The sequence below is a fragment of the Chenopodium album genome, chromosome 26, assembly GCF_948465745.1.
Source record: "Chenopodium album chromosome 26, dcCheAlbu1.1, whole genome shotgun sequence".
Taxonomy (NCBI): domain Eukaryota; kingdom Viridiplantae; phylum Streptophyta; class Magnoliopsida; order Caryophyllales; family Amaranthaceae; genus Chenopodium; species Chenopodium album.
This window is the reverse complement of record NC_137859.1, coordinates 15,406,968-15,420,572: the sequence shown is the minus strand read 5'-3', so window position 1 is coordinate 15,420,572 and position 13,605 is coordinate 15,406,968. Positions and strand designations below refer to the sequence as shown.

Below are 13,605 nucleotides of genomic sequence, written 5' to 3'. Positions count from 1 at the left end.
GCTTCTTTGCCTATAAAGATTCTAACTGTTGATATCAATATCTCACCATTTTTGAGAATACAGCTTGCAAACAATATAAAATTTTTTGAGAATATAGCTGAACTTTCATTTGATGTATTATTTCTGCATTTAGTTTTGTGATGAAGATGGATAAAAAAAGTAGGACATAATGGTTATGGAGATTGAAAGGAAATCCAGCGTGTGAAGCGAGGATCGAGTTCGAAGTTCTGATTAAGAATGTAAAGAGACTACTTTAGATGGGATGACTAATGTAGTAGAGAGGCTCAGTTCCATTAATGTGTATTTCTAAGCAATGAAAGTGTTTTTGGAAGATGAGAGGAAAAGGTCAGTAATGTAAGGTTCTATTACAATTTTTTCTTATTTATTTATCGATAATAATCATTATCATGTGCTATTACAAACAAAAAATCATAATCAATTCATGAAAATAATGTCATTCTTTTAAATCGTAGATAGATGATACATACAAATTCAAAAAAAAAAAAAAAAAAAAAAAAAAAAAAGCCTAATTTGAAGAATTGAAAAACTCAAAAAATATAAACAAACATACGTGACTAATAATCACTCCCTATGAAAAAAAAAAAAACATATTTATAAATTGACATTATCTCAAGCGTAAATAGTTCCAATGATCCTCAAGAATGTCTCTAATATAAGAAGATATAGTAGTATTCTAGTCGCTCATCGACCTGTTTGATGGACAATTTGTGAAAAGATAGCAGTACTTGAGTTTTGCTCGTTAGACGATGATTTTGTTGTGGCCGAAAATTGATCATCCTCCTCTAGATTTAGAGTGTTCAAGTGCATATTAATGTTATCATTTTGGTTGTTTCTCCCGTTATTTGAAGTAGCTTTAGAAGCATCTCCACTTTCTTGAAGCTGAAGAGAAAATTCGAGATTCCATAGTAAGTCACTCATTGAAGGGCGATCAATGCCATGATCAGATAGACACTTAAAAGCTGTGTCTACAAATTTCTTTAAGCATTCGGGTTTAATCGTTCCCTTAATGTGAGGATCAATGATTTCATCTATGTTTCCTTTTCTAACCGAGCTTCGTGCCCAATCTGCCAAACTAACCTGCTCTTTTGGAAGACTTGGGTTAAGAGCAGGGCGAGCACACAAAATTTCAAAAAGCACAACCCCAAAAGAGTATACATCAGATTTTTCTGTTAATTGTTGGCGTCTGAAGTACTCTGGGTCTAAGTATCCAAAACTACCTTTCACCACTGTACTAACATGGTTTTGGTTTGTTTCGGGGCCTGTTTTTGATAATCCAAAATCCGATATCTTGGCTACCCAGTTTTCATCCAATAGAATGTTTGTTGTCTTCACATCTCTGTGAATGATGGTGTATTTTGCTCCAGTGTGAAGATAATGCAAACCTTTTGCGGCGCCTATTAACATCTCTAGTCTTTGCTTCCAAGTAAGATTGATCTTATTGCCCTTGTACAAATGCTCTCTTAAAGTACCGTGTGCCATGAAGTCATACACCAAAGCCATCTCCCCATCTTCTTCACAGTAGCCGATAAGAGAGACTAAATGCTTATGTCTAAGTTTCGAAAGCATCTCAATCTCTGTAACAAACTCATGAACTCCTTGCTCCGATGATGGGTTTGACTTCTTGATGGCAACTTTAAAGCTCCCATCAATCACCCCCTTGTACACCTTGCCAAAACCTCCAACCCCAATCACATGTGATTCATCAAAGTGTTTAGTCGCTTTTCTTATCTCTGCCAAAGTGAAGTGACGGCAATTGGCAGTTGCTTCAGTAGACAGTTGTGCACTTGCCACACTACTTCCTCCAATCGTCGACTTCATGCCTGATGTATGAGAATTACCATAGATTGGCAACCAACTAGATGTCCCTGATTTCGATCTTGGCATCTTGCTCTTCTTCTTATACAACACAACTGCAAGAACTGTTGCTAACCCAAATGCAGCTGCGACTCCACTTGCTGCCCCAATCACATTGATGTTAGGCTTATCTTTCGTAAAATTTTCCCTTTTTTCTTTCTCAGCCTTAACTAATGCCTCAGATGGGGTTGGGTTAGGCCCGGCCAAATTCTTATTTCCATCACTTACCTTAAACATCTCTAACCCATTAAGGATGGCATCATAAAATTCCGGCTTATCAACACCGTCCCTTGGATGAAGAGCTACCAAAACTTCTTGTTGTCCTTTTCCATCTTGAACACTCACTGCATAATCCTTATAAATAGGGACATCTTTCGATCCGGTCCACGCTATCACATCAGCACCACTAGGTGTTGCTGTTTGGTTGTAAATGAATATATTGAACAACCTTTGATTTACCTTAGTATATATGTGCTCACAAAAGTGTAATCTTATAATATATGTGAATGTTGGATCGACGGAAAATGACCATGTCAAATTGTAATTAAGAGTGATATTTGGGTCAGGCCCCATTGACCTCCATGTATTATAAACATCACTTGGGGCAATATATCTTGGCATGTCTTTGTAGTGCACTCCTTTCGTGTTATTGTCCGAGGATGTAACACCAGCCGCAGCCCCTAATAAATAAGGCGTATCGTCGTACCATGTCCTTAGTAAACCAGAGTCATTGGTGGGTGGAATATAGTTTCCACCCACATTTAACCTCGCTATCGTCTCGGTTGTTGCAGTCTTTCCATCCAAAGATTGGTCAGAGAAACCCAACAAGTTAGCCGAATCCAACAAATTTGGGGTGGGAACCAACTCTATGCCATTTATAAATGCAAACGATCCTGCGTGCTTGTTCGACGGCTTGAACACAATCTCTAGAGAATCAACCCCATCCAAAGGAGCAAGAGAATACTCCTTAATAATGTAAGCTTGGGTTAAGGCTTCCGCGGTTACAGCAGCGCTAAAATTGTTCAGAAGGGTAAAATGGGCCGCAACTACGGAAAAAAACGAGTTGCTAATATTGAAAGAGCTGTAAGATGTTGGGTAAAAATGAAGGCGTAAAAAATATCTTGAGGTTGAATTGATAGGAAACTTGTATGACATATCAGAGTTGCTTACTCTAGCAGTCATATATGGAATCTCAGATGGAAGAGAAGGGTCTTGAAAAGACGCTTTAATAGCTTGAGAATTTCCTTGAGGAGAAAGGTACTTTGTATCTACATCCCAATTCCTTCCATCCCCATCTTTCCCTTGACTAGTTGCTCCACAATCAATGGCAATCGACGCGCTAGTGTCGTCGGAAAATGATGGGTTGGTGATGCTCAAGAAGAGGAGAACATCAATGATGATGAAAAGCTTTAAGTGGCAACCAAAATGCATGGTTGCACACCTTGATTGAGGAAGAAATGTTAAGAAAATGGGGCGTACAGGAAAAATTATTTGCTAATCAATGTTTTTTTATTTATTTATTTTTTTTTGTGATTTTGATTTTTCCTGTACGCCAAAGAAGGAAATCTAAATTGTGACTTTTATTTTGCTTTATTAATGAAGGGATAATAAAAATTTATGATTTTAATTTTCTTCTCATTTTCTTTCTACCATCTCTCCCTTGCTGACCTAGTATAGCAAATATCTCACTAAGAAAATTGAGAAAAAAGATTTTGAGTTGGCTCCGATGATTTTTGCTGATAAAAAGGTGATATATTATCATTTTGCCTATGTTTGGACATTTTTATTGTTTGCTAATTTCTTTGTTAATTTCTTTTGTTGGTTGGAAATGAAAGGAAAAGAGAGTTTTAAGGAGGATTTTTCTTTTAAAATGTATGTTGGCAATTTCTTTTATTTAGAAATCGATATTATATTAATGAACCTTGATTCCTTGATTATATTATTATTGGTTAAAAACTGATTGTGATTTAGTTCATAATAAACTTCCTACAAAGTTCTTAAATCATGCAAATTTTATATTAGATTGGGATCATAATATAGAATCACTTCATTCTTTTAAAGTAAAGAAAATAAACATTAAAGTAAATTCATATACTTATAACTTTTTATCATTGGTTTTAATTTTTTAAGATTTGATGAATAAAACACATTAAGGCCTCGTTTTTAAGAGTTGCTCTTATCTGCTCTGCTCTGCTTAAAAATAATACTTGATATTGAATTAAAATAATAATAATAATAATAATAATAATACCAATAATGATAATAATAATAGTAATAATAATAGTAATTATAATAATGATAATAATAGTAATAATAATAATAATTGACTTTTTATAACAAAAATTAATATTTAAAGATAATGCTAATTATTAATTTTTATTAATAATAATAATAATGATAATAGTAATAATAATAATAATAGTAATAATAATAATAATAAATAATAATAATAATAATAATAATAATAATAATAATAATAGTGAAATTTGCTCTGCTCTGCTGAAATTAGCTCAGCTCTGCCTAGAAGCTCAAAAGAACAGGATAATCTTCAAATAGTAGCATTTACAACAAACTATCAAATGGGTTTTTTTTTTAAAAAAAAAAAAAAAAATTGCATAATTTTTAAGTATTAAAAAATTAAGAAAGTACAAGTAAATTAAATTGTTTTAGAAAGAAATGAGGAGGATTAAACATAAAGAAATTAGATTTTAATTTGAGAAGTTAAAATATCACGAAGATGCCCTTAATAAGAACGCGAAGTATCTTGGTCATCCGGTTGTGATGACCTAATGGTTTAGATTTTTGTTCTCACTTTAGCCTTAGATTCTTATTTAAATAATAATAATAATAATAAACTATTTTAACATATGATATTATTTTTTTTACAAGAAAAGTAATAAATTAAATATAGTGGGATAACAACCCAACCGACCAGCTCGTGCACACCTACTTGATTAATGTGAGGTTGATGGCCGAGTTCATAATTTTGTAAAGACATTTTCCTAAATAAAAAACTAATCCCTTTTTATACAAGTATATGCATTGTATAGATGTTAAATCCAAATGTATGATGCAAACTATTATTTGTGGCCATGTTCGTATTAAGTCAATATTATAAGAATCATAACATTTATGAACAAAAATAAATTAATTTTTCATACAAATTTGACATACATGTCCTCACCACAATTGAAGAGAAGAAATCAACTCATTTTCTGTATAAAAAAAGGGCGTAGCAATTGAGTTCATTGGAGTAAATTTAAGTGACAATGTTGTCAACAATGACAAGAGAGAGAAAAGAACACATTAAAGCCCTCTAAACGGGATTGTTTAAATTTACCAATAAATATAATTTCAATTATCCAACCTATGATAAGTCCTCGAATTTACAACTCTTATTTTGTTAAAATGGTAACATGTTCCCTAAGCCAAACGAAATTTATAGTCACTTAACAAACCTAAATACAAGTATAGAGGTAAGTCAAGGGTCGAACCACTAGGAATGGTTATGTTCAAGTGCTCTCAATTATGTGCCTAAGCTAGGTCGAAGCTTAGAGTAAAGAGGTAACACTAACAACTACTAAAACAAAGAACCAACAAAATAAAGCACTAGGGAATGGGGATCAACGAGTAATCATGACAATTGCAACAACTTGGGAAAAACATGCCAATCAATGGTTGTGAAGACTAAGCTAATGATAAGAGCAATCAATTGGAATCAAAGAGCTATCTCCTAATCGTTAAGCTAGATGTCTCTACGAATAACAAACTAAGAGAATCACAATCCAAACTAATCGATAATTGCAATTCCTAAATCAATTGGTCGTGTCATTAGCAATTGCAATGCAATCTAGCATAATTCTCGAGGCCTAATCGAATTACACACATGCAAACTTACACTAATCAATTTAATCTCAACAATTAATCAACACAATCCCCAAATTAAGCACAATCAATCAATCATACAAGTTTCACCCTATCCCTAGCAAAATAACTACTCTAACATCATCATCAAATCAACAAACAACTATAGATTATCAAGAATCAACAAAATATGAAGAACAATTGCACTAATCAAAGATCCAATCATTAAAATCAAACCAAACAAAAAAGAAATTGAACAAAGCAATAAAATGAGATGGAGTTAGAAATGCTCATTGATAATAGAGAAGATCATCAACACAATTGTCACCCTTACATCTTCAATCTCTCAATCACTATTGAAATTCCTCACTTTCTCTCTCTCTATAACTACTCCTAAACTAGCCTAATCTAGGGAGGGAAGCTCTCAACCTAGGAGATAACAATCCGTTAGGATTTAAAAGTGTTTAGGGTAATTTTACCCCCCCACGTGGTCCAATTAGAGGATGACACGTGTCATCCCCTAGGATGGCCCAAAGAGGGCCTATCCCTGCTTGACACGTGTCACTCCAGAAACTTGGGGGAAATGGCGGCCTTCAGGCCCAAATCCCGAGAAAGCCGCAATGCGGCGCAGCCCACCAATGATTAGGGTTCAGTGACCTAATCAGGGGCACAAATCCCAATGACCCTATAAATAGGGAGATTCCCCTCTTTTGGAGGGCACGTTTTTCCATTTATTACAATCTGTCCCTTTGATAGAGACATCTGAGCTAGGAATCCGAGCAGATACCCACCTAAATTTCCGCACCTTTTTCTCTCCCTTCAAGTTACTAACTTGATCGTTGGAGGCGGAGCACCACCCAACCGGTGTCTCCGTTTGTTTTGCAGGTACAAGCCGCACCGGACCAGTCTTTGTGTTGTAACTCTCCCGACCCAAAACAATTGGCGCCGTCTGTGGGGAGAGTACCTCAAAGATGGTTGGAGAGTCTGTACCGCCCCATCCTGATCCTACAAACCTACAACCGGTTATACAACCGGAAACCCAAGAAAACCCTCAACCGGTGTCTCAGCCGGGAGGTTCTGGAATCCCTCAGCTGTTCAATCGGCCTCCGCCTGAGGTCGTCACTGAGGATGAAGCTGATGATGAAGATGATGATGATCTGACGTGGAGACCTATACAACCAAGGATGGGTCCTTCATGTCCAAGTACAAGCGTTCCAAAGATCAATCGGAGCGCAATCTTGACCAGGCGGGCCCAAGCAGCCGGCCCACTGGAAGGCCAGAAGGGGAAACCCAGAAGGCCAAAGGTCAAGCCCAAGTCACCCGGGACGAGCTCATGAAATTCATGAACTCTTTTAAGGGTGAAATCAAGGCCATGATCAACAAAAACAAGGCAAGCTCTAGCAAGAGTCCACCGGCTAAGAAGACTCCCACTCTTGGGAAGAAAAAGCCAGTCAAGGACAGGCGGCCAACTCCCCATCCCAAAGACAAAGAAAGGGAGAAGGAGAAGTTAGCCTCCAGACTTGACTGGTCAAAAATTCTACTGCCTACTAGTCCTCAGAGGCAGCCTCGGCATGAACAGCCGGGGACCAGCAAGAAAACAGCCTCCGACGCTCGGTACATCATCGAGCGGAAGAGAAATCAGCAGCTGTCTGAGTCAGCCTCCACTTCGAGAAAAAAATATTTGGTACACAGCGTACAACTTGATAATAGGTGGGAAATACCATAAAATCCATATATACTAGCAAAATATGATTGTCATACAAACATAGAAGTGTCTTCTACAATAGAAGGGTTCAAATATTTGTATAAGTATATATAAAAAGGTCACGATCGGGTTGTTTTCTCTTTATCTAATCCCGACAACATAAGCATAGGTGATGAGATCTCTTCATTTCAAACAACACGATGGATATCGCCTCCAGAAGCTGCTTGGTGTATTTTCAGATTTTTGCTGAATAGTATACATCCAAACGTTATCTCTTTACAAGTAAATTTGCCAAATATGCAAACTGTTACATTTCGTTCACAAGAATAGTTACAGACTGTTGCATCAAACTCATGCAGACAATGAACTACGCTACCACTTTTTTTTAGATGAACCAAGTTGGTGGCTTTGCTCGATATTACTGTACCAAGAATTTCCTCAACATTATATGTGGCGTGCAAAAAAAAGTGAAAAAATTTGGCGACGTCGACAATCGACAACTAGTGTGATTGGACGTGTTGTACATGCGAATCCAACACAAAATGAACGCTTTTAATTGCGATTATTGCTCACAAGTGTTCGTGGTCCAACCTCGTTTGATTATTTGCTGACCTTCAACAATATAAGATATTCTTCATTCTATGAAGCAACATTTCAACGAGGTCTACTCGAAGCAGACGTTTCTATAGACAAGTGCCTACAAGAAGCTTCCCAAAGTCAAATGCGTTTTGACTTACAACGCCTATTTTCTACATTGTTAGTATACTGAAATCCCGATGATCCAAACTGTTTGTGGGAAAAATGTTACCCATATATTTCTGAAGATTACAGCCATAACTTCCCTTCGAACAAAAAAAAGGCTCGCAAATTAATTATAAGAAGTATTTGTTACCTTGTTCAATCGATAAGAAAATCTTTCGACACTTACAATTTGGATTGTTAGAGCTTGAAGAAGATGACTTAGAGAAAGAAATTAAAGAAATCGAAGAAGAGCGTCAAATTCCCGTTCGTCCAAAAGAAATAAATGCAGTTAATTTACTTAATAATGTACTCAAAATTGCCTATAATACAATTTATAATAGAGTCCTTGATAATAAGCCGGCTGCTTTCTTTGTCGACGGCCCTATTGGTACATGAAAGACTTTAATATTCTACATTACTTGCTAATGTAAGAGCAAAAGGAATGATTGTTTTAAGAGTTGCGAGTTCTGACATTGCTACATTTGGTCTGTCTAGAGGTGCATCGTAAATACACATGAATTAATCGACATATAATTAACTTCTTTGTTTTTTTTCCAAATATCATTGGAATTGCTTTTCACATACACGATTTAGCAACCATTTGCTCCTAGAGTTCTGGATTGCCTAATGAAGTGAGTAGGATTAAAATCATAGATTCCAAGTATGTGTATATATTACAATAATAATATAAGATTTTTCAACACAGAAGTACTTTAACTTAATTATAACTATTCTATTTGAACCTTTATTTTCTTCTACTTTTGGCAGCATGGAGCCTATTATGTTATTAGTGTGGAATACTTTGGTTACACACAAAGCTGGTGATTTTGCTAAAATTATAGATATGATCCTGTTATAGAAGTTTCCCTTGCCAAAAGCATCAACTTTCAACGGTAAAAGATATGAACAAATATTTATAAAATAAAATTATGCTTTCATTAACTACCTATGTCATACATGTTTACATATGGTTCATTCAACACAACTGTAACACCCTAGAAATTCCTTTCCTTTAAATACACACTTTACTCTTTTTAAAATACGTTTTAGGAATATCTAAGACATTACCGCCACCGTGAAAACGGCTAAGGCAACTATCAAAGATACACAGCGGAAGACTTGAAAACCAAAACTATTTAAATAACACAATTTAAAAACCAAACCAACGAAGTCAAATAAAATCAAACTACAACTTGGAACCATTAAAGGCCCTTATTCAAAACCGTTCCAAAACCAAATCTTTGCGTTAGTCCACACAAAATGTATCATAAATAAATAAAGCATAAAACACATCGTAAACTAGCATGATTCACTCTTCACTCATGCCCCGTCATGAATATGCTTCAACCTGAAAAATTTATCTCTACTTGTCCCCACTACTCTCCATTAAAAATGGGTCATCATAGGGCCAAGATAAAGACATGGCCAAACACACAAACACACACAATCAGCAAAGCTGAGTACATAAGCGTAATTAAACACATTAACATGCTTTCACCTATCAACACACACTTACCTCAATGCACCTGTTTACAAGCACACACAACAATCAACAAGACACTTTAACTAGACACTAAATAATTCATTTAGCGTTGATTACGCATCGAACGGGTTTCCAACTATACCTCCCCCAAATAAATTGAGGTTAACTGACACGGGAGCTAACCGTGCCAGCGACAAAACCACTCAAAGGTGGCGGAATTCCTGCGCATAATAATAAATAAAAAGGAATGTACAACGTCCTGTACTCCATTAGAAGTTATGGTTAAATATAAAACCCCATAACTCCCCCCCATTGTTCATACTCAAGGTATATACGTTCCAAGAGTTTTGGTGCGTAATCTCTTTCACTTTACGTTATTTACATGTTATTGGACTTGGTGATGACTCTCAAAGCATAATAAATCAATCAACAATAATAATTCAATCAATCAAACATACCAATTTAATTCTTCAATATTTAGTGACCACATAATATTTAATGTTGAACCCTTTTTAATTCTACCTTAGTGTCAAAGACACCTTAAACGCATAAAGCGCCAAAAATCCTATCCATCGGTGTTAAAAACACCTTAAGTGCACAAAGGCACCAACATACTATTTATTCCTTGTGTACATAGACACTTATATAGCTCCTTCCTCATGCTTAAAGCATCGATAAAAATTATATGAACCATAATAAAATTCCTTTTCAATATTCCAAACCAAATTAAACAATTAGTTTAATTAAACATGCTCTTTATCATGCCATTAATAAATATGTGGTTCATAAATAATATTCCAAGCTACTATTTCCCAATCAATAATCCATCACAATTAAATCATGCTTCAGAATCCAATCACCAATAACATTCAAATCATAATTTTCATTTCCAAACCTAGCATGATATTACTTGTAATCAATCAAACACATTTAGCATGCTACTACATCAATATAATTATGCTCAGTACGCGAACGTACCTCAATTCAGCCCTTAAAGTGACCGAAAACACTACAACAATTCCCGAATCAAGTCTCCTACATAAAGGGACAATAACACTATATTACTACTCTTAGTATACACAATTTCCAGCAACTTAAATTCACTTTACACCACTTAAAATAATCTGAAAATTATTTAAAACCCCTAATTAAACTCCTTTTTAATAGGTTATCACACCCTTTTATTAAAATCACAATTATACTTCTTTAAATAAAATTCCAGCATTTTAAACTAATCAAAAACCCCTTTAAAACCTCATCAAAATACATCTTTATACTTAAGTTATCCATAGAAAAATTAAATTATCTTTTACCCTTTAAACTCAAGGATAAAATTTTATAAAAAAAAACTTCGTTAAAAACCAAAAACTGCCCGAAAATCATATTTAGAGGCTGAATTAGGCCACGAGAGGGTGGTGCTCACTACTAAAGTAGTGAGTCTTTCTTAAAACGTTGTTTCCACATGGAAAACACTACTTTTTTGTCAAAATCAGATGAGTTTAGAACCTCGTCGGGATTAAAACAGGATTAATATTAACGAACGGAAATCTAAAAATTAAAACACGAATTTACGTGTTCAAAATAATCTGGAATTAAGTTAAACTAATTAGTAGTTATAATCACCAAAATTTCCAAAATATCATTACTAAAAAAGCCCTAAATCAATTGTTCATAAAAACCCTAAAAATCAAGTCTTTAATAATTTTAAAACCCTAACTTATAATACTTTATAAAATTTGAAAATTTAACACTTTATAATCTAAAATTTATACTCTTTATTTGTCAAAACACAATTATACCATATACTAATACAATTTATAAATCAAAATTCAAAACCCAAAGTATATAAATTGTATAAAATAAAACAAGATAAAAGAGGAGAGAGAAGGGAACAACCGCCGGTGGTTGTCGGGGTGGCTGGAGTCGCCGGCTGCTGGTGGTCGATGGGAGGAGTGGCTGCCAGCGTGACTGTCATGTTGTGAGTGGGTTTGGGGCAACCGATTTCCACGCACAACAAGAAAAGCAGGGGGAAAAATAAGAGAAAAAGAAAGGAAAGAAAAATAAGAAAAAAAAATAAGGAAAAAGAGAAAATAAATACTTACCCCAAAATTATGATTTTTGAGCCTCTTTGTGTGGGAAAATTTTGGGGTTTTGAGAGGTATTTATAGAGTAGAAAGTATAGGGTTAAGTTTGAGCTTATTAAAAATGTGGGCTTAAGTTATGGAATATTTAACCCACAAGGGTTCAAATAAGTAATTGGGCCTAGTAAAATGAAATGGGTAGGTCTAATAAGAATATGTAGGAAGAGTATACATACGATTATTTAAATGAGCTTATATAGTTAATAAACGTTTGGCCCAAAATATATTTTACTTTTATAAAACCTTATATTTAAAATATATTAACCCTTTAAAATATTTAATCAAAATACTTGAGCCCTTAACAATCATTTTATTAATACTTAAATACTTTATAAAAATACATAAAAATACGAGGTATTACAACAACCTTTTCTTCTACACTGAAAATTAGTACTCGAGAAGCACAACTTCTCCGAGATTGGTAAACAAAACTTCTCAAACTGATTCTATTTGTGTATTAATTATTACTCCCTCCGTTTTTAAATACTTGCTCCATTTCTCCATGTGCTGAGTTTTAGGAGATATTGGAGAAAGTAATAAAATAAAGAGTTAGTGGGGTTGGTGGAAGAATAAAAAAATGTAAAAGGCAAAAGTAATGGAGAGAATTGGAAGAGAGAGAAATATATGTTGGGTCCACTAGGTGAGAGAAATTAATTAAATATTGTAAAAGCTTTCCAAATAAGGAAATGAAGCAAGTATTTAAAAAGGGCCGCAAATGGAAAATGAAGCAAGTATTTAAAAACGGAGGGAGTATTACTTAACTTACATTGTTGATTTATAGGGGCAGTAAATAATAAGGACCAAATCCGAATCGTTCAAAATTCATTCGCAACTGAAATAGCAGAAATCTCTCACTAAGTTACATGGACACTTTATTCAAATGTCGTGTCTGTGTCGAACACCTTGTAAGACACCGACAGTTGTGGGACACACGACGATACGTCTAAGACCGTATCCTACTATTATATAAGGTGTTCAACATTTTTTAATAAGAAAATTTAAGTAAAGTAAAATAAATAAAGTAATTGTTAAATAATATGAATGGCTTCATACATAGTATGATCTAATAAGAGGACAGAGTGACTAATATATGGTTAAATTCTTTTTTTAAAATACATGATATGAATTTTAACATCCCGTATCCATGTCTCTTATTTTGAGATATACGTTTTCTTGTATCCGTATCATATCGGTATCCGTGTCAGTACCCGTTCTTGTGCAACCTAGGTTCTCGGCAACCTGAATTAATGTTTTCAATCTCACAATTACCTAAGCAAGAGGTAAATTACATAGTAGGTTTCACTACACAAATTAAAGTGAACAACATAATGTTTTGTATAACTATATTATGCATTTGTTTTTGTACAAGTCTGGAAAAACAATACAAATCGTCGGACGAGACATTGACGTTACAATAAAAAACAGTATAGTATACAATGCCTGCAATGTCTGCAGCAAACGATGTGAAATTGAAAGAGGATCGGTGTTTAACTGTCGTGCTTTTAGCTCCCCACACGTAGGGACGTCCGAACCACGATAATTGATGTACCACTACTGATAACATAGCATACATTCACTCCTTTTCTTTATCTTGTTAAAAATATCTAATCACGGGTAATTATACACATTGTAGAACTGTGCTGCATATCACTTTTGCGGATGATAGTGGAAACATACCAATCACACTTTTTGGTCATCTTTCGGAACAATTCATAAATAATGACGCTAATCATATGGCTACGCTCACACTACAAGTATTTATGCTTTAACTTATTACTATTACCTAACAATTATAA

At 34.6% G+C, this 13,605-nt stretch overlaps 1 pseudogene; it reads right to left on the bottom strand.

The window, feature by feature from the left end:
- Positions 1-346: 346 nt before the first annotated feature.
- LOC145616372 (receptor-like protein kinase ANXUR1 pseudogene) lies at positions 347-3,339 on the bottom strand (annotated as a pseudogene).
- Between the last annotated feature and the right edge of the window lie 10,266 nt (positions 3,340-13,605).